At 41.9% G+C, this 21290-nt stretch overlaps 1 long non-coding RNA gene across 3 annotated transcripts; it reads right to left on the reverse strand.

Moving 5' to 3' along the window:
* Positions 1-2839: 2839 nt before the first annotated feature.
* LOC137334710 (uncharacterized) lies at positions 2840-5189 on the reverse strand. Of its 3 annotated transcripts, none has more exons than XR_010966217.1 (3): positions 5164-5189; positions 4238-5040; positions 2840-3918 (listed from the first exon to the last, which is right to left on the reverse strand). It is a non-coding gene; the product is annotated as an uncharacterized lncRNA (long non-coding RNA). The 3 variants fall into 3 exon arrangements; XR_010966219.1 differs by lacking the exon at positions 5164-5189 and having other exon boundaries at positions 4238-4399; positions 4910-5134; XR_010966215.1 differs by lacking the exon at positions 5164-5189 and having other exon boundaries at positions 4238-5134.
* Between the last annotated feature and the right edge of the window lie 16101 nt (positions 5190-21290).

A 21290-nucleotide genomic window follows, 5' to 3' on the forward strand; every position in this document is an offset into this window, starting at 1 on the left:
CTGCCCACACAAACTCATGACATTCAAAATTTAATAGCTAGGAGCACATCGGTATAAGCAGGTCTGCTTAGAGCTTTCTCTTGGTCATGGATAATTCAATTGGGAGCCAGGCAGGAGCCAAGCAATAGAAAAAAGGTACTGCTCTGCTGGAACAGATGTTGTAGCTATTGGGTCTCAGGTCAGTAGCTACAGTATAAACACACAAAAATGAATTGTTTTTGTGCCCAGGGCAATAATGGATTTCACTGTAAATCAGTACCATTCAAACAGGAAGGTCTGTAAATCAGTTTAATCGCAGCATGACGAAAGGGCTGATTTTCCAAAGGTACTCGACTTGAATGGAGCACTTTCCATGATTTTCCATCCATTAGTGGGAGGGGGTGTCACCTTTAAGAACACTGGGAGTGATGCCCCAGGGGTTCTGTGAATCATGGGAGGGGATGGTAGGCTTTGGAAGCAGACTTCATGCTGGGAAATACACTTGCAATTTCTGGTTTAAGCTCTATTTGCAAACTGCATGTGCCCTGTCCCAGAAATGCAATATTGCCAAATTCCTGGATGTTACCCAGGAATCAGCTTTAACTTCTTTGAAATGCCTACTGCACTTTTACTGTCTTTGGAAAGATTAAAAGTGCAGTAAGTGCTTCACTCTGTAAGCACTCGGCTCCAGGCCTCATCACAGCCTTGATCCACACATGGATGCAAGAACTGGATGCCCAAGGAGAGGTGAGAATAGCTGCCCTTGAAAGTAGCTCTTTTCCTGTCCAGCATTTTTCATATATATTCAAGGCAGAACTCAATTGAGTATGGCACCAAGGAGCCCTGACAAAACTGAGGTCAATTGGGGTCAACGGGAAAAACTATCCAGTGGCTGGAATCAAACCTGACACAAAGGGAGATGGTTCTAGTTGTTGGAGGCCAGTCATCACAGCACCAGGATAGCAGTTCTTCAGAGAACAGTCCTCAGCACAACCATCTTCATCTGCTTCATCAATGACCTTTTCTCCATCATAAGATGGAGTGGGGCTGTTCTCTGACCATTCCACAGTGTTAAACTCCATTCACAACTCCTCCAATAATGAAGCAGCATATGCCAGCTGACAGCAGGACCTAAATAACATCCAGGCTTGGGCTGACAATTGACAGGTAACAGTCACACCACATAGGTACCAGGTAATGATCATCTTGAACAAAAGAAAGCGCAACCATCTCCCTTTGACCTTCAACAGCACCATCATTGCTGAGTCCCCTGCCATCAACATCTTGGGGGTCACCACTGACCAGAAACTTAACTCAACCAGCCCCATCAACATCGTGGCTACAAGAAGCTAGGTACTTTGCGATGAGTGGCTTACTCAGGTACAAAAAATAATCAAAAAGGCTAATGGAACGTTAGCCTTTATAACTAGAGGGCTAGAATAAAGTGGAAGTTTTGCCCCAACTATACAAAGCCCTGATTAGAGCACATCTGGAGTACTGTGTACAGTTACGGGACCCGAACCTTAGAAAGAATATGTTGGCCTTGGAAGTAGTGCAGCACAGATTCACCAGAATGTTACCAGAATATTATCTCTTATAATCTAACCAGGGCTCCAATGGTTAGATTATGAGAGATAATATAAACTAGGCCTGTATTCCCTGGAATATAGAAGATTAAGGGGTGATTTGATTGAGGTTTTTAGGATTTTGAAAGGAATTGATAGGGTAGATAGAAAGAAACTTTTTCTGCTGGTGGGGGAGTCTACGGCAAGGGGACTTAACCTTAAAATCAGAGTCTGGCCAATCAGGAGAGATGTTAGGAAACACTTCCTCACGCAAAGAGTGGTAGAAGTGTGGAACTCTCTCTCACAAAAAGCAGTAGATGCTAGCTCAATTAATAATTTAAAATCTGAGATCGATAGATTTTTGCTAGCCAAGGGTATTAAGGGATTATGGAGCCAAGGTGGGTGGATGGAGTTAGGTTACAGATCAGCCATGATCTCATTGAATGGCGCAACAGGCTCAAGGGGCTGAATGGCCTATTCCTGTTCCTATGTACTTCCTGACCCCTCAAAGCCTCTCCAAGGTCTGCAAGGTTCAAGTCAGGAGTGCGATAGAGTACTCACGACTCACTTGGATGGGTGCAGCTGCAACAACACTCAAGGAGCTCGACACCATCCAGGACAGAGTAGTTTGCTTGATTGTTAAACCCTGTTACCAGACTCAGTAGTCAATCTCTCTAGCAGCTGGGAAGCTAGCATAGAGAAAATTAAAGCTGTGGAGCCTCCTTATTTTCAAGATCCCCACCTCTCGCTATGCGTTAAGAAGGTGAAAGCATTGGACTGGCTTATCCAGTCAAGGTGCCCATGAAACCATAAGACCAACCATAAGAGATAGGAGCAGGAGTAGGCCATTCGGCCCCTCGAGCCTGCTCCACCATTTAATGAGATCATAGCTGATCTGATTTTTAACCTCAACTCCACTTTCCCGCCCTTTCCCCATTCCCTTTGACTCCCTTGCTGATCAAAAATTTGTCTAACTCAGCCTTGAATGTATTCAATGACTCAGCCTTCTCAGCTTTTTGGGGTAAAGAATTCCAAAGAACCGAAGGATCCTGATGCTGGGCTCATGGATGTTGGCGGCCTTGGAAGGCATTGGCCGGAAGGAGGCATTGGCAGCAGCCAGCGCAGTCAGAGAACAGCTGGTGGCTCAGATGTTTGGACAATGATAACCACCATCCCTCCCCACCCCCAAACCTCGTTTCCCCCTCCCTCCCCTTCAAAGTCACACCAGCCGAATGGAGTTGCCATGGAAAAATGTTGCCATGGACTGATCCCTGTGCAAAGAAAGACAGGCAGGATTGAAACAAACAATTGAACTTTTATTCACTATAACAGTGCAATAACAAACAGTCAGCAAACAACGTCAATGTAAAAGCAGGTGGGATCAAAGAAGTAGTAAACTTTCATCACAAAAACTCAACAAGGGACAACTACTGAAAACTGAAATGTTTTAAAACCGGCAGAAACAAATGGCAAGTTCCACACCCCTCTACACAAAGCAGCATTGTTGGCAGCAAACACAGCAGTTGCAACAAGGAAGGTGGTCAAGAATTAATAGGCAGCATTGAGGTAGTCAGTTATAAAGTAGTGCACAGCATTAGAAATTGTGCAAAAACTTTCCTGTTACAACACTTCAGGTACAATTGTTTCAAACAGTAGTAAATAACTATTCGACAATGAACATGTCTACATCATTGCCTGTAAGCTAAGCAGCAGCAGTGGTAACACTGTTGAGGTATACAATTAAAAAAGTGCATAATATTGGAAATTGTGCCAAACTTTGTTTGTAACAACACTTTAAATGGAAATTTTGTTCAACAATTTTTGAAAGAACAAAGCGTGCATAATTTCTCATAAACTTAAATTTCAAACTATTTCCAAGCAATTCCGTAGAGCTAAGGGCGACTCAGGGCTGCTGGGGGTGAGAATGAGCAAGAGGATGTGGACCCTACAGGTAGGGGGACACCCAATCCCTCACACCCTTGCCTCCCAATGCTCTCTGATCCCCAACAGGTCAGACTCTGACCACGGGCTCTCTCAACCCCGTCTCACCAGACCCCGGGGGACGATTCGTACATCGCAGTTGCCTGCGAGTGGGAAGGCGAGTTCACCTGCTGTAGAGCGGGAGGGGCCCGGATTCGGTAAGAAGGTGCCGCTCTAATGGGAGGGTATGAGGCAGGTGACCACGGTCACACATCCTCTCCACATCAGTACCCTCATGGTGCAGTGTGAGGATGGGTGTACTCGTGCCACTTCTCCCGCCTTCTCCCAATGAAGTGCTTAGCCTCCTCATCTTCCTCCTGATCCCCCTGTTCCTCCTCCTCCTCAGTTGCTGCCTAAGTGCCCTCCGCCCTCATGCCCTCTGGCCAGTGTGGAGCTGTGGGAAGGAAAGATAAAAGGTTACAATAGTGCAGCATGTCCATTCCTCAGATTACATAGTCAATATTACATTCAATCTAACAACATGGTAAAAGGCCATTCGACCCAAGTGGTCTATGTCAGTGGTTACACGCCACACGAGCATCCTCTCATTCTAATTTCCTCCTCCCACCCTGCACCCACAAGGGGGAACAATTTCTCCACATCAACCTATCGAACCCCTGCATAATTTCAAATGTCTCTATCAGGCCTACTCTTAGTCTTATCCTTGGTCGGATTGCTGACCGGGTGACCAAGCAGGAGACTCTGAAACTCACCTGGCAACACACATACACCATCAACCTCAGCTTGGCCCATAGGTGCTCACCATGGTATTCCTATAGCTGCAGGGCCCACTCCTCATGTCGAGTAAGGTCCATAAAGTAGAGGGTTCTTCCTTTGGTTCTCGCATGCTCCCACATGTTACGCGGCAATCTGACCTGCGGGGAGAACACAGATAAAAGGTTAGGTGAGTTGGTGCGCGAGAGGTGCAGGTGTCGTAGTGACGGGAATTTGCAGACATTGCAGTGTTTTCTTCAGCAGAGACATGAAGCGGTCAAATTCATCAGCAGATCACTTTGAAAAGGTTGTTTCCCCCAGCAAGAGACTTTAAATTACCTTTGGATTCTGCTCTGACTAAACAAATACATCTCAGCCTAAAAGCACCTGATCATCCCCCCTTCCCCTCTCCAAACACTGAATTAAAAGGACAACTCCTTGCCAGCTCAAGCCTTTCTTTAAAAATCCTGTTACTGAGACAGACAACTTTTGATTATTTTTCTCTACTACTTTTAATAAAATGTTGAGTTCTGAATTAAAGTCCAGAGAATGCTGACCTTGCCTGCCCTGGTTAGGTCGTTGTACTTTTCACAGCACTGGTCGCCCAAGCGTTGTATTACCGACATGTCACTGAGGGCGTCAGCCACCTCCCTCCACACAACCTGACTCACCTCGCAGGGAACCCTTGCCCTTGATATCCCCAGTAGTCAGTCTCGCTGAAGCTCGACCTCATCCAGTAGGGCACGCAGGTCCTCGTTCCCAAAGTTTTGGGCCCATTTCTTTGCCTCCTCTTACAACATCCCTGTGGAAAAGAGGTTGTGCAGACACTGGAAATTACTTTTTACAGTGTTTTACAAAATTTTGTTTTTAACTGAAATTAACTTTTTAAAATTGATTTAAGATGATTTCAGAACATGCAGCTCACCTACTTCCCAGTGCCAAGCCTCACTGAGTTATGGGATCTGTTCTCAGCTTTTTAACGTGTAGTTGGCCTGTGAGGTAAGCCATTGGCTGCGCCGTGAACAAGGTCTCTGATTCGTCATTGAGTTCACTGCGCCTTAGCGGGATTGATCTTCCAGCAAATTTTGGCGTAAGTATAGTGCAAGATGAACGGAGAGTGCAAATGCCCGTTTAACAGCATGCATCGCACATCACGCCATTTCAGCAAAGTTTGGCCCAATTATTTTTGTATTGTATTTTGTATTGTTAAAACAGCTTTCAGATGATATAAATTCTGTCTTTATAATCAAATTGTATTCATCTGTCTTCAGATGAGACGTTAAATAACTGTCTGCTCCACCTTCAGAAGAACACACTCAGGTGGTTCAGGTGGATGTCAAAGATTCAACAGCACTTTTCAAAGAAGATTGGGGAGTTCTCCCTGTGTCCTGGTCAACAATCTTCCCTCACCCAACGCCACCAAAAAAATCAGATCAATTGATGATTCGCCTTAATATGGTTTTCAAAATAACAACTGTGTTTAGCTATGTAACCACAATTACCGCACACTTAAAAGTAAATTCATTGTACCCAAAGTGATTTAGAAACATTTGGCGAATTCTGTACTGGTGAAATGCTCTTTGTATTAAAAGAAAGTAATAACTTGCATTTATATGGTGCCTTTCAGGCGCAACCTCAGGATGTCCCAAAGCGCTTTACAGCCAACAAAGTACTTTTGTAGTATAGTCAATGTTGTAATGTAGGAAACATAGCAGCCAATTTGCACACAGCAAGGTCTCAAACAGCAATGTGATGACCAGATAATCTGTTTTGTTAGTGATGTTGGATGAGGGATAAATATTGGCCAGGACTCCCCTGTTCTTCTTCGAAATAGTGCTATAGGATTTTTTATGTCCACCTGAGGGGGCAGACGGGGCCTTGGTTTAACATCTCATTCAAGAGATGGCACCCCCATAAGTGCAGCACTCCCTCAAAGCTGTATTGGGGGGTAATCCTAGATTTTATGCCATAGTCTCCAGAGTGGGACTTGAACCTACAACCTTCTGACTCAGGGATGAGAGTGCTACCACTGAGCCACGACTGACACATAAGGTGGTATACTGAGCAAACAACTCTTGATCCCACCTTAAAGGTATTCATAAATTAACTTGGGATCAGTGTGCATTGCTTTGTTATTTCAAATGTATAAATTAACAATTTTGCTATCGACATATTCAAAATTGTGCACAATAAAATGAGCAATTCCAGCCACAGCATAAGAATGAATTCATATTATTTTTATTGTTTACGAAGGGTAATGGTCAGATCACACTGATGGTAAATTAGTTTTTCCATGCTGAAAAATCCCTTTTCTTTCTCCTTGTAAGTTAGGTAAACTTTTTCTTAGTAGAAGGTTTATTCACATAAGTTGTTTCAACATTTTCAAGTGGTTTCCTGGTTGGGTAATTTCTATGGCAATGTAAACATTAGAATAATGGGCTGGTTCAAATGACATTTTTGTGGATTCAATTGAAAAAAGGCTGTTTAAATATCCAGAATTGCACTATATGATGACTAATATGTTCTATGAATGTACGATAGTCTGTTTATAAGGGAATCGCTGGTTAAGGGAGTGGGAGTGCTTAGATGCGTACCACGGTGCCCCCACAGACCACATAAAATGTTTAAATTCATGTTTCCATTCATATACACATATCTCAAGCTGCAAACACCGACAGATCTAAATGTTCTGATTTAGGTTCAATCCACTAATGAGGCAACAGCATTAAGAAACTTTCCAAATCTTCAAGTGCACAAAATTCAAACAAGCAAGTAAGACATCTAAGTGTAAATAGACTGAGTTGCATGGGTTTAATGGCCAGATTGCCAGGCTCAAGGGCCTGATGTGGCCCAGGGGCGAATTTGGATGCACCGGCATTGAAGGAATCATTCTGTTCATCAAAATGAAAACATTTATATTTCATATAAGGGAACCAATCTGTCCTTATAATCCTGTTTTTTAATTTTGTCATATGATCCAGCTACTGTTATAACGTTTCAAACACAACCAATAAGATTCATAACAATCTCTTTGTCTGTTTCTCCTTGTTTCTGTCCAACTGAGTCTGTTTGTTGTAATTGCTTCTTTCTACACTCTGTGTTTCTGTCACAAATGCTGGATTCCAGACTCTGGGCAGTACAGGTTCTTCCTACACCATGTCACTGCTGCATCTGCCTGCTGAATTCCAATGAATAGAAAATTAACTCTCTGTAAAATTAGCAATCAGGGTTTGTCCACTTAATAGAATTATTTATTTAAGAGAATCAAAACATCCTGAACCAAAGTGATTCCCTCTAGCAGATTTCACTTGTATATATCCTGAAACATCATAACACATTTTGTTTAGAATGTCTCATTACAGAGAGAAACGGTTCCCCACATTTTGCGAGAACCCTCAGGTAGAGCAGATTATACCATTTAGCAATTAGTCGGCTTATTGTAGAGGGTAAATTAATATACTAGCTTATTCACATATGGCTTTAATTGAAATTGACACCAGCATCTAGATCAGGGAAGTAAGACAATTCCTGATCAAGATAAAGGCAGTTGTCTAAGGATGACCCTACTGCATATGTCACCCAATTGCATCTTTTAATGATTGTTCTGAAAGTTTTTGGCTAATGACTCCACAGTTAAAATGATTGTATTTTAGTGTGTTGTGGGAGTTCTATGTGTTGCATCAGTAGATATGCTGGTACTCCCAATTTGACTGTGATATTCACACACTATACCTTCCACTTTCACAACAGAAATTTAAGGGGCATTGTGGGAGATGTACTTTTTCCAATTCTCTTTGGTCCCTTCCAAGGCATTGACTTCAGCTGGGGTTCCATTTAAGTAGCCACAGACATTCTTTGCCCAGGCCCAGACATGATGAATGACTTGGGAAAGTACCAGAGTGCTGCTGTTGAGCAACTACCAAAAATGAGTCACTGCTTTCAGAAGAGGAGGAGAGAAAGTTGAAGAGGAAAAGAATAAATTATAAAAAGGAAGAAAGGTTAGAATTTTAATTGTTTATTTGTGCCTGTTTTTTTGTTTCCCTCATGTCATTTGTCATTCCTGGTTGAAAGCATGCAAGGAATCTTCTTCCTGGCCACTGCCAATGTCACCTGACTTATCTTCACAGCATGACAAAAACCAGAAGGTCCCTGGATAAAGTACTGTAAGTATGGCCCAGGCCCTACAAGTAGTGAAACACCAACATTCTTCCCCTCTGGTCCATTTTGGACTTGGTTTTGAATATTCTACTGTTAATAATGGACCCACTATTACTAAAATATAAACCTTTGTACGTAGTTATTGAACCTGAGGATTCCCATTTACCTGCAAAGTTCATTGTGTGATCAAAACATGATTCTGCACTGTTATTTAAGCAAGAATGAATTTTGTTTTTTTGACTTGGGAACCTTAAGATAGTTATGTTACTCATTTCAAAAACTGGTACCCATTTGTCTTAATAGACTCACTATTCAGGATTAAAACATTTCCACCTGTTTTTGGGGATAGATTGGCAAAAGCAGCGACACAACTGCATATTTTACCCCTATCAGGAAAAATATACAAATGGCACTTCTGTAGTAAATAAATGTTACTTCACTAATTGCTGCAGTTGAGTTATTTGCATTATTTTATATAGTTTCCAAGTGGTTTTCTATGAAACTAGTAACTAAAACATTACATTGGTCAATGTTTTTAATTTTTCTTGTATAGTTTTTTGAACAGTTTACTAAATTCCATTAGATTGCAATGATAAAAGAAACCTCAGCATCAAGCCTAGTAATAATGTATTGGTGCATGGCTCCAGAAATTGGCCAATGAGAAAATGAAACTTCACATCATTTACAAGAAATGAAAAATAAACTGACCACATCTAGATTAGCCAATCAAAGTTCTGTTCATGTGCAGTTTAGGAAAATGATTAATTTCCACTGGTCGTTGAGCTTGCTCGTTAACTTTAATGCTAATTCTTCTATGATATACACTGTCTGCAAGGAGTTATAGTTATACTTCATTGTGTCACAAGGAAGTATATATTTCATCGAAAAGATCAGATGATCATTTGCACTCGCAATAATGGTTTCCACACTGAAAGACCTCTTTTCCCACATGACTCTCCGAAAAGTTCAGCCGTCATAAATTACACTGCATAAGCAAGGCAGATTTTCAGTTTTTAAGTACATATATTTAAACTTTTTCTACATTTTTGGGAATACTTACATATACACAGCTTTTTCCCTTTGTTTCAGCTTTTGGTAATGTAAGATCACCAGGACCCCTCTCTCCCCAAAACGCAGTTATGAAGAATAGGATTAATTTGAATATAATTTTATTCTTGTCTGCCTCTATAGATTTATTTATTGAAATAGTGAGTACTGATACACAATTAGGGGAACTTACTGGCAGGATGTTTTGATTGCAACAGAGTGAGCAAGCTCAATTAAGAGTTGAAATGGCACAATTGCGGAAGCAACCCGGGTAATAATGATATTTCTGTACATATTAATTGAAGCTCAGTAATTATTCCTAGGCAGATCACCTAATGATGTCATCAGCACTCATTTAAAGATAGTGAAAACAATCAGTAGAAATAGACACAAAAAGGAAAATTAACTTTCTGATCATTCTTTTAAACATTTTGTGGTACAGTTATTGTGAGCGTTTATGTCATTTCTCTGGGATTTCGAACCATCTTCTGCCAAAGTTGTGGTGGGGGATTGGGAGAACCTCCACTGTGCCCAACCTAACTAACCCCAGAACCCAAGGTTAACTATTCCATTAGCTTTTTGTATGGCCTCATCCGGTTGTGATGCTGCTTTTAATGTCTTATAAACCTGAACCCCCAAAACCCTCTGCTCTTCCACATCATCCAGCCTTCCCCCATTCAAAGTATAATTATTACTTTGATTTTTACCGAAATATATCACCTCGCACTTAATGATATTGAATTTAATCTGCCACTTTTTTGCCCATCTCATTATCTTATCAATATTGCGTTGCAGTTTCATTTGGTCCTCAGTTATTTACTGTAGAATCTTACAGCACAGAAGGAGGCCATTTGGCCTGTCGTTCCTGTGCAGGCTCTTTGAAAGAGCTGCCCAATTTAGTCCCACACCCCAGCTTTTTCTCCATAACCCTGCAAATTAGTCCTCTTCAAGTACATGTCAAATTGCCTTTTGAAAGTTTCTACAGTTTCAGGTAGTGCATTTCAGATCTTAACCAACCCTCTGTGTGAAATAATTTCTTCTCATTTCCCCTCTAGTTCTTTTGTCAATTATTTTAAATCTGTGACCTTTGGTTACCGACCCATTTGCCAGAGGAAAGTTTGTCTCTATTTGCTCTATCAAAACCCCTCATAATTTTGAATACCTATATTAGGTCTCCCCTTAACCTTCTCTGTTCTAAGGAGATCAATCCCAGCTTCTCCAATCTCTCCACATAACTGAAGTACCTCATCCCTGGTATCATCCCGGTAAACCTCCTCTATACCCTCTCCAATGCCTTGACATCCTTCCTAAAGTATGGTGCCCAGAATTGTACACAATAATCCAGTTGAAGCGTAACCAGTGATTTATAAGGGTTTAGCATGACTTCCTTGTTTTTGTATTCAATGCCCCTATTTACAAAGCCAAGTATCCCATATGCTTTATTAACCGCCTTATCAACGTGCTATGCCACCTTCAAAAATTTGTGAATATGCACCCCCAAGTCCCTCTGCTCTTGCATCCTCCTCAAAATAGTGTCATTTAGATTATACTGCCTCTCCATGTTGTTCCTTTCAAAGTGCATCATTTCACACTTATCTGCATTAAATTGCATCTGCCATGTGTCTGCCCATTTCACCAGTCTGATGTCTGCTACTCTCCTCCTCACTATTTACTAATTTGCCAAGTTTTGTACCATCCGCAAACTTTGAAATTGTACTCCCTATACCCAAGTCCAGGTCATTAATACATATCAAAAAAAGCAGTGGTCCTAATACCGATCCCTGGAGGACTCCACTGCATACTTCTCTCCAGTCAGAAAAACAGTCATTCACCACTACTCTCTGCCACGTATCCCTTAGCCAAGTTACGTACCCAAGTTACCACCGTCCCTTTAATCCCATGTGCTTCTAAGTCTGTTACGTGGCACTTTATCAAGTGCCTTTTGAAAGTCCATATATACAACATCTACTGCACTACCTTCATCTATGCACCTATTTTAATATTGTCTACAAATTTTGGCACCACTCCCTCTGGGCCTATATCCAAATGATTGAATAGAAGTAGTCCCAGCCAGAACCCTGTGGGACACCACTACCCACCCAACCACTCTGAGAAACTATCCTTAACCTCTACTCTCCGTTTGCTTCAGTTAAGAGATGAGGGTCAGGGCCAGAGTGGGAGGGGGACCAGGAGGGTGTTTGGCTTTGTGAGCAAGGGGAAGGGGAGAAGTAGCAGAATGGATGTCTATCTTGTTGACGAAGAAATCGATAAACTTCTTGCACTTGGTGTTGGAGGTGTGGATAGAGAGGAGTTTAAGGATGTGGTTGGTGATAGAGAAAAGGAGCCTGAGGTTGTCTATCCTCCAGGATGATCATACTGATTGTACTCGGTTTTGGCAGAGGGAAGTGAGGCCCATTAGAGCTTGATGTGGTCAAGCCAGATTTTGCAGTCTTTGGCTAAGCTGTTTGCTAGGTATGTTCATGTTAGTGGGAAGAATGAGGCCACATACTGCTTTGATAATAAGAGTCTAAACAGGATAAAGGAGCAAAGGAATCTAGGGGTACAGATACACAAATCACTAAAAGTAGCGACGCATGTTAATAAGACCATAAAAAAGTCAAATCAAGCACTAGGGTTCATAAGAACATAAAAAATAGAGCAGGAGTAGGCCATACAGCCCCTCGAGACTAGTCCGCCATTCAATAAGATCATGGCTGATCTTCGACCTCAACTCCACTTTCCCGCCCGATTGCTATATCACCTGATTCCCTTAGAGTCCAAAAATCTATCGATCTCAGTCTTAAATATATACTCAACGACTGATCAGCCACAGCCTTCTGGGGTAGAAAAATCCAAAGATGCACAACCTTCTGAGTGAAGAAATTTCTCCTCATCTCAGTCCTAAATGGCCGACCCCTTATCCTGAAACTATGACCCCGAGTTCTAGACTTTCCAGCTAGGGGAAATAGCCTTTGAGCATCTACCCTATCAAGCCCTCTCAGAATCTTATATGTTTCAATGAAATCACCTCTCATTCTTCTAAACTCCAGACAGTATAGGCCCATTCTATTCAATCTCTCTTCATAGGACAAGCCTCTCATCCCAGGAATCAATCTAGTGAACCTTCATTGCACCACCTCTAAGGCAAGTATATCCTTCCTTAGGTAAGGAGACCAAAACTGTACACAGTACTCCAGGTGTGGTCTCACCAAAGCCCTGTACAATTGCAGCAAGACTTCCTTAATCTTCTACTCCTACCCCCCTTGCAATAAAAGCCATCATACCATTTGCCTTCCTAAGGGCTTGCTGTACCTGCATGTTAACTTCCTGTGTTTCGTGTACAAGGACACCGAAATCCCTCTGAACACCAACATTTAATAGTTTCTCACCATTTAAAAAATATTCTTTTTTTCTACTCTTTCTAGACTCATTTAGACTCGTCTACCCAGTTTAGACTCTTATTATACAAGCAGTATGTGGCCTCATTCTTCCTACCAACATGAGGATAGCCAGCATACAGCTTAGCCAAAGACAGCCAAATCTGGCATTTCTGGAGGGATAGAACTGAAAAGCAAAGAAGTTATATTACACTTGTATAGAACCTCGGTTAGACCACACTTGAAGTATTATGCACAGTTTTGGTGTCCATATTATAAAAAGAATATAGAGGCATTAGAGAGGGTGCAAAAAAGATTCACAAGCATGATACCAGAACGGAGACGATATCCTAATCAGGAAAGACTAAACAGGCTGAGCTGTTTTCTGTAGAGGTGATAGAGATCTTTAAGATAGGGTTTAATAGGGTAGACGTAGAGAAAATGTGGAGGAGTCCAAAACTGGAGGTCATAAATATAAAATGGTCACTAATAAATCCAATAGGGAATTCAGGTAAAACTTCTTTACCCAAGAAGTAGTTGTGGCAAATAGCATAGATGAATTTAAGGGGAAGCTAGATGAGCACGAGGGAGAAAGGAATAGAAGGATGTGCTGATAGGGTTAGATGAAGTAGGGAGGGAGGAGGCTTGTGCGGTGCATAAACGCCAGCACAGACCTATTGGGCCGAATGGCCTGTTTCTGTGCTGTAGTTTCAATGTAACTCCATGTTTGCGCCCGTAGACTTGATAGAATGAAGATGGGGCTGTACCAGAGAGAACAAGAGGTGTGGGAGAGAGTGAGGTTTTGCTGGGAATAAGGCCATCAAAAGTAGTGGCGAGGGAGTGGTTGATCAAATCAACTGCTGCAGAGGCAGTGTGGCAAATGGAGGGTCAAAGGCATTGGGAGTTTGAAATTGTAGTCGTCAGTAATTTGGGAGAGATGCTGAAAGAAAGGAGGGTAGGGGGTGTGGGTGGTGAGGTTGTCATCCTCGCTTACATGCACTGACTCACTGTCTCCCAGCACATTACACCTAAAATCCTTGTCATGTCTATAAATCCCACCATGACCTTGCCTCACCCTACATCAACAATAGCCTTATATCCCATTCTGAAATCTTCATTCCTCTGACTCTCGCCTTCTGTTCATCCCTTCTCCCTTCTTGGGTGACCAAGCACTCAACCTATCTCTTTCTTCACCTTTGAAAACTCAAGACCTTTTTGACCAAGCTTTTGATCGTCCTTACTATTCTCTCCCGACTGGCTCAGTATCTATTTTCCTTACACCTAGTTGTGAAGCACCTGGAGACTTCTTAATATTAAAAGTGCTACATAAATAAAAGTTCTTGTAGTAGTGCTCATAGGCATATTATTTACATTATCATTGATTTTGTCTGATCAAACTTCAATTAGAAATGGAGCTAATTTTCTGTATAGTTTGCTTATAAATTTTCCTGCAGATCTGTGAAGCCAATCTTAGTTTATTCTGCTTCATTAACTTTATTTTCTCTTTTAAATTCATGATTGTTTTTCTTTTGTCTAGTTTTTTAATCTGACTCCACACCAAACTTAGAAAGAGAAGGATCTGATCCTTTAGTGAGCATGTTTCTAAAATGTGAAGATCTATGAAATTGTTATTTCCATTATTTTGGCACATGCAGATCAACAGGGGAAGGGGCCAATAAAATCAATTAGATCTACCTGCCAGTTTCCCAGCAATAGCTGAAAAGCTTTTATGCACTTTGACAACCAACTACTTAGCCTCATAATAGTGTTGTAACTCTATTGTCAAAGAGGCAATTGTGCTCTATTGTCTGGTATGACATGGAAATGAAACATTCATTATCTTGGGACGTGCAATGCAGCACCATCTGGTGTACGAACAAACGCAAGATTAGGACTTACAGGAAGAAAAGTGATTTGTGAATTGTGGCTTTTTGGTACACAAATGGTTAAGAATATATTACAATTATCTGGCATCCAGCACTCTCAAATACCAGTAACTTCCCCAGCATTGCTTTTTATATTGATTGTTGTTGTATGAGTTAGAATGGATTGGCAATCATTTGAGCTGAAACTACAATGACTGAATTCAGCATGATAAAAGATTGCAAGGCAAAATTCAATGCACTCTGGGAGAATGGAAGATCCAACTATGATCAAGCATATTTTCTGATTAATAGTTTTATTCAGTGATAGCCTGCCTCTAGAATGCTCATATTTTGTAACCTCTTATAAACCTCTACTACATATGTAATAGGAAACCTTTCCATCTGAGCTCCAGTAACAGGTGTTACGACCGGCAAATACCAGACCGCATACTGATAAGTATGTTTGACAGGACGAGGTTTGGCATATGTAGAAGGATGTGTGTAAAAATATTTCATGTTATAGACTTTGAATATGCTACTGTAAGACAGACCCATTACTTAAGGAACAAGAAAAGGCCTATTAATTCATTCAACTTGTTTGTTCATTCAGATACTTCATCAAAACTCAAGCTCACATATTTTTGTCCACATTCAACGCCATTTTACTACCCCGGATCCATGTTCCTCCACTCTTGGCTGAATCAGGAATTGATACGTTTTCCAAGTTTGTTGAAATGTGTGCAGAATACTGAACTATGACCAATTAGTAATAATGGAAGCTGACATTGTTTTATTATCAGAAAGGTTCTTTCCAAATGTGCATACTCATAGTTTTCTGTGCAATTAATTTTCCTACAGATTATGGCAGGTATTTATCTAAACTATGAATAGGTATTTTGGAAAGTTTTTACTAAATTATAACCACATACACTCAAATTCAAAACAAATTCTAATTTGGAGCCAATTCATACATACCTACCCATTATAAATGGCAAGACCACCACAGAACTACAGCTGATGCAGAAACAAGAATCTGCACATTCTGGATTTAGTGCCACTGCAGAATTTTGAATTAATCTATGTCAACATAAATATTTTAAAGGTCTAATATAAAATCTGTCTTTGTGAAATAACGCAACAAAATCCATTAACCCAAAATGAGGTGAATTACTTCTGAGCAGCACTGAACTTTTGAATAGCATTATTATACTGTGGTGGCATTCGGAAACCTTAAGGATGGAGATCTCCACTCAATAATAAAGCACCCAGCTGAAAGCAATCCCATCAGGTATACCCTCCAGTAGGATCTATTCTGGATGGAAGATCCAAAATGGCAGGTCTCAGGCAGACTGCTTTTTGAAGGATGCAAATGGAATATCTCCTCTTAGGAAGGAAGCAATTTTATAGAGCTCCCCTCCTCCCTCCGCGCTCCCCTCCTCCCTCCGCACGACCCCCCCAACCCCCCCTCAGTCTTGGTTTATTTTTGTCTGACACGCCTGGAAACCGGCTATCATCTTAAGAGTCTTCAAACCTAACTGCTAAGAAACCCATAAAAGGTGGAGTTTCTGTTTGCTTCACAGGGATGCAACCCAGTTAGCTGAGAGAGCTTAGGCACAGCGTTACCCATTAATGCATTCGGCTGCAATGTTGTCTGGAGCAGAGTTGGATGAATCCTAGCCCCCAGTAATAGATCTACCTTTCCAGGTTCTATTAATGAGTCTGTTTGGCTGGTCAATCAGCAAATGCCCCGACACACTGCAGATCTGCCAGCTCAGATATCAATGACCCAGTCTATCAGAGGGTTACCTCGATTTTAGTCTTCCATCACCAGGTATGTCACTTTGGAGACATAAGGAGAACAGTTACTGGTCAATGATTAAACAACTTACATTTTCCAAAATTCCCTAGATTCTGGAAGGATCCCATCAGATTGGAAAATAGCAAATGTAACTCCACTATTCAAGAAAGGAGGAAGACAGAATGTAAGAAACTATAGACCAGTTAGCTTAAAATCGGTCATAGGGAAAATGCTAGAATCTATTATTAAGGAGGTTATAGCAGGGAACTTAGAAAATCTCAACGCAATCAGGTAGAGTCAACACGGCTTTGTGAAAGGGAAATCGTGCTTGACTAATTTATTAGATTTCTTTGAGGAAGTAACAAGCAACGTGGATAAAGGGATCCTGTGGATGTGGTGTACTTGGATTTCCAGAAGGCTTTTGACAAAGGTGCCACATCAAAAGATACTACACAAATAAGAGCTCATGGTGTAGGGGGTAACATATTAGCATGGATAAAGGATTGGTTAGCTAACAGGAAACAGAGAGTAGGCATAAATGGGTCATTTTCAGGTTGGCAAGATGTAACGAGTGGAGTGCCACTCAGTGCTGGGGGCTCAACTATTTACAATCTATATCAATGACTTGGATGAAGGGACCGAATGTATGGTTGCTAAATTTGCTGATGACACAAAGGTAGGTAGGAAAGTAAGTTGTGAAGAGGACATAAGGAGTCTGCAAAGGGATATACATAGGTTAAGTGAGTGGGCAAAAATTTGGCAGATGGAGTATAATGTGGGAAAATGTGAACTTGTCCATTTGGTAGGAGGAATAGAAAAGCAGTATATTATTTAAATGGAGAGAGATTGCAGAACTCTGAGGTACAGAGGGATCTGGGTGTCCCAGGACATGAATCACAAAAAGTTAGTATGTAGGTACAGCAAGTAATTAGGAAGGCAAATGGAATGTTGTCATTTATTGCAATGGGAATGGATTATAAAAGTAGAGATGTTTTGCTACAGTTGTACAGGGCATTGGTGAGACCACATCTAGAATACTGTGTGCAGTTTTGGTCTCCTCATTTAAGAAAGGACATAATTGCTTTGGAGGCGGTTCAGAGAAGGTTCACTCGACTGATTCCTGGGATGAGGGGGTTATCTTATGAGGAAAGGTTGGATAAGTTGGGCCTGTATACATTGGAGTTTAGAAGAATGAGAGGTGACCTTAGTGAAACATAAGATCCAGAGTAGACTTGAAGGGGTAGATGCTGAGAGGATGTTTCCCCTTGCGGGAGAGACTAGAACTAGGGGACACAGTTTAAAAATAAGGGGTCTCCCATTTAAGATGGAGATGAGGAGAAATTTTTTCTCTCCGAGGATCATGAGTCTGTGGAACTCCCTTCCCCAGAGAGCGGTGGAGGCAGGGTCATTGAATATTTTAAGGCCGAGTTCGTTAGATTCCTGATTAACAAGGGAGTCAAAGGTTATAGTAGGTAGACGGGAAAGTAGGGTTGAGGTCGCAATCAGATCAGCCATGATCTTATCAAATGGCAGAGCAGGGGGGCCGAAAGGCCTACTTCTGCTCTTAATTCATATGTTCTTATATAACACAGGTTAGCCCTCATTAGGCAAACAGCAGATATCAGGAGCTCCTTATAAATCGCATAGTGAGCACCATAATTCATTGTAACATGAATGAATAACCACCAGTCTCCTGATCACAGGGATGGGCAATAAATATACCTTTACATCATCCACATCATGAGATGACATTAAAAAGAAACAATACCTGTAGCCATTCTCCTTTGTAGTTTGGAACTCCTGCTCTTCTAGGAGTGATGTTCCTGTTTAATTATATGTTACCCGACCCATATTCACGGCCACCCCCTCAACCTTGCCATCTCACGTGGCCTCTCTACTCCCATCATGTCAATCAGGGATCAGGCCATCTCTGATCACTTCCTTGTATCCCTCTCCACCCACATCCCCCTCCCAATCCCACTTCCTCTGTGTTCACCTCTGTAAAAATATAAAGTCACTTACAACGGCACTTTCAAATTCCTAACTGTATAGCCTTTGGCCCTCGATTCACCACGACATTTCTGCAGCTACCGATCTGCTCAATCATACCCTCACCTCCAACTTTAAAACCATTACTCTCTCTTACCCTGGTCATTGCTCCTAATACGGCCCTCATTTCCGTGCCCTAAGTTGCAAACTTGAACGTTTGTGGCAGACAACTGGTTTAGCCATTCATAGCCACATCTGGCTGGACCACATAAAGCACTAACAGGTCATGCTCTCCTCTGCCAAACTGCTCACTATTCCAGGATCATCCTGGAATGCAAAAATAACCCCCGGCTTCTCTTCTCCACTAAAAAACTTCCTAAACCTGTCTCCCGACCTCCTCCACCCTCACCTCCAACAAGTGCAAGGAGCTCATGGTCTACTTTATCACAAAGATTGAGACCATCTGTTCAGCTGCCTCTGCCACTTCCCTCTTGCTCTAGCCCACCAAGCCAAACTTCCCCTACGGTTCCCCCCTGAACTTACATTTTCTACAGTTTCTCTCCTATCTTCCCTCATGCCCTCTCTAGGCTTATCTTGACCATGAGACCCACCTCCTGCTCTCTTGACCCTATTCTCACCAAACTGCTGACCACCCAACTTCCCTTCCTAGCCCCCATGTTACCTGATATTGTTAAAGGTTCCCTCTCTTTAGGTACTGTCTCCCTCCCCTTTAAATCTGCCGTCATCACTCCCCTCCTCAAAAAACCCACCCTTGACCCCTCTTTCCTTGCTAACTACCGCCCCATCTCCAGCCCCTTTCCTCTCCAAAGACCTTGTCGCCTCCCAAATCCATGCCCATCTGTCCCACAAGTCCATGTTTGAATCCCTCCAATCAGGTTTCTGCCCCTGCCACTGTACTGAAACGGCCCTTATCAAAGTCACAAATGACATCCTATGTGACTGTGACCATGGTAAACTATCTCTCCTCATCCTTCTTGACCTGTCTGCAGCCTTTGACACGGTTGACCACACTAGCCTCCTCCAATGCCTCTCCTCTGTCGTCCAGGTGGGTGGGACTGCGCTCGCCTGGTTCCATTCTTATTTATCCAGTAGTAGCCACAGAATCACCTGCAATGGCTTCTCTTCCCACTCCCGGAACATTACCCCTGGAGTCCCCCAAGGATCTATCCTTGGCCCCCACCTAATTCTCATCTACATGCGACACCATCCGAAAACATGTCAAGTTCCACAGGTGCACCGACGACACCCAGCTCTACCTCACCACCACCTCCCTCGACCCCTCCACTGTCTCTGATTTATCACACTGCTTGCCTGACATCCAGTACTAGATGAGCAGAAATTTCCTCCAACTAAATATTGGGAAGCACAAAGCCATTGTCTTCGGTCTCCACCCCAAACTTTGCTCTCTAGCTACTGATGCCATCCCTCTCCCTGGCCACTATCTCAGGCTGAACCAAACCATACGCAACCTTGCCGTCCTATTTGACCCCGAGATGAGCTTCCAACCACATATCCGCTCCATCACCAAGACTGCCTACTTCCACCTACGTAAATCGCACATCTCCGTCTAGTTTTGGACTCACCCACAAGTGGAAATATTTTCTCTACATCTATCCTATCAAACCCTTTTCATTGTCTTAAGACCTCTATCAGGTCACCCCTCAGCTTTCCCTTTTCTAGAGAAAAGAGCCCCAGCCTATCCAGCCTTTCCTGATCAGTATATTCTCTCAGTTTTGGTATCATCCTCGTGAATCTTTTTTGCACCCTCTCCAATGCCTCTATATCTTTTCTATAATATGGAGACCAGAACTGTGCTCAGCTCTCCAAGTGTGGTCTAACCAAGCTTTAAGCAAGTTTAACATAACTTCTCTGCTTTTCAATTCTATCCCTCTAGAAATGAACCCCAGTACTCGGTTTGCCTTTTTTATGACCTTATTAACCTGTGTCACTACTTTTAGTGATTTGTGTATCTGTACCCCAAGATCCCTCTGCTCCTCTACCCCATTTAGACTCTTATTATCCACGCAGTACGTGGCCTCCTTATTCTTCTTACCAAAATGCACCACCTCACCTTTATCCATATTGAAATTAATTTGCTAATTACACATCCATTCTGCAAGTTGATTAACATCTTTATTTTGTCACATTCTTCCCTTGTATTAACTACAGCCCCCAATTTGGTGTCATCCACAAATCTTGAAATTGTTCTTCCAATTCCAGAGTCCAAATTGTTTATGTAAATTGTGAACAACAGTGGTCCCAGCACCAATCGCTGTGGAACACCACTTCCCACTTTTTGCTAGTCTGAGCAGCTACCCTTAACTCCTACTCTGTTCCTTGTTTTGTAGCCAGCTTGCTATCCATTCTGCTGTCTGTGCCCTGACCACACGTGCTCTGACTTTAGTCACGAGTCTACAATGCGGCACCTAATCAAAAATCTTTTGAAAATCCAAATATATTACATCTACTACATTACCCTTGTCTACTCTTTCTGTTACTTCTTCAAACAATTCAATAAGGTTGGTCAAACGTGGCTTTCCCTTCTGAAATCTGTGCTGATTATATTATATTTTTGTTTTCTACATGTTTTTCTATTACACTTTGAGTAAAGATTCCATTAGCTTTCCTACCACTGACGTTAAACTAAGTGGTCTATAGTTCCCTGGACTTGTTGCCTGAATTCAGCAAAGGAGGACAAAGAGATTGATTAAGGGGGGAAAATAGAGTATGAGAGTAAACTAGCAGGGAACATAAAAACTGATTGTAAAAGCTTCTATAAATAATATGTCAAGAGAAA

Source organism: Heptranchias perlo, chromosome 1 (genome assembly GCF_035084215.1).
Source record: "Heptranchias perlo isolate sHepPer1 chromosome 1, sHepPer1.hap1, whole genome shotgun sequence".
NCBI classification, from domain to species: Eukaryota; Metazoa; Chordata; class Chondrichthyes; order Hexanchiformes; family Hexanchidae; genus Heptranchias; species Heptranchias perlo.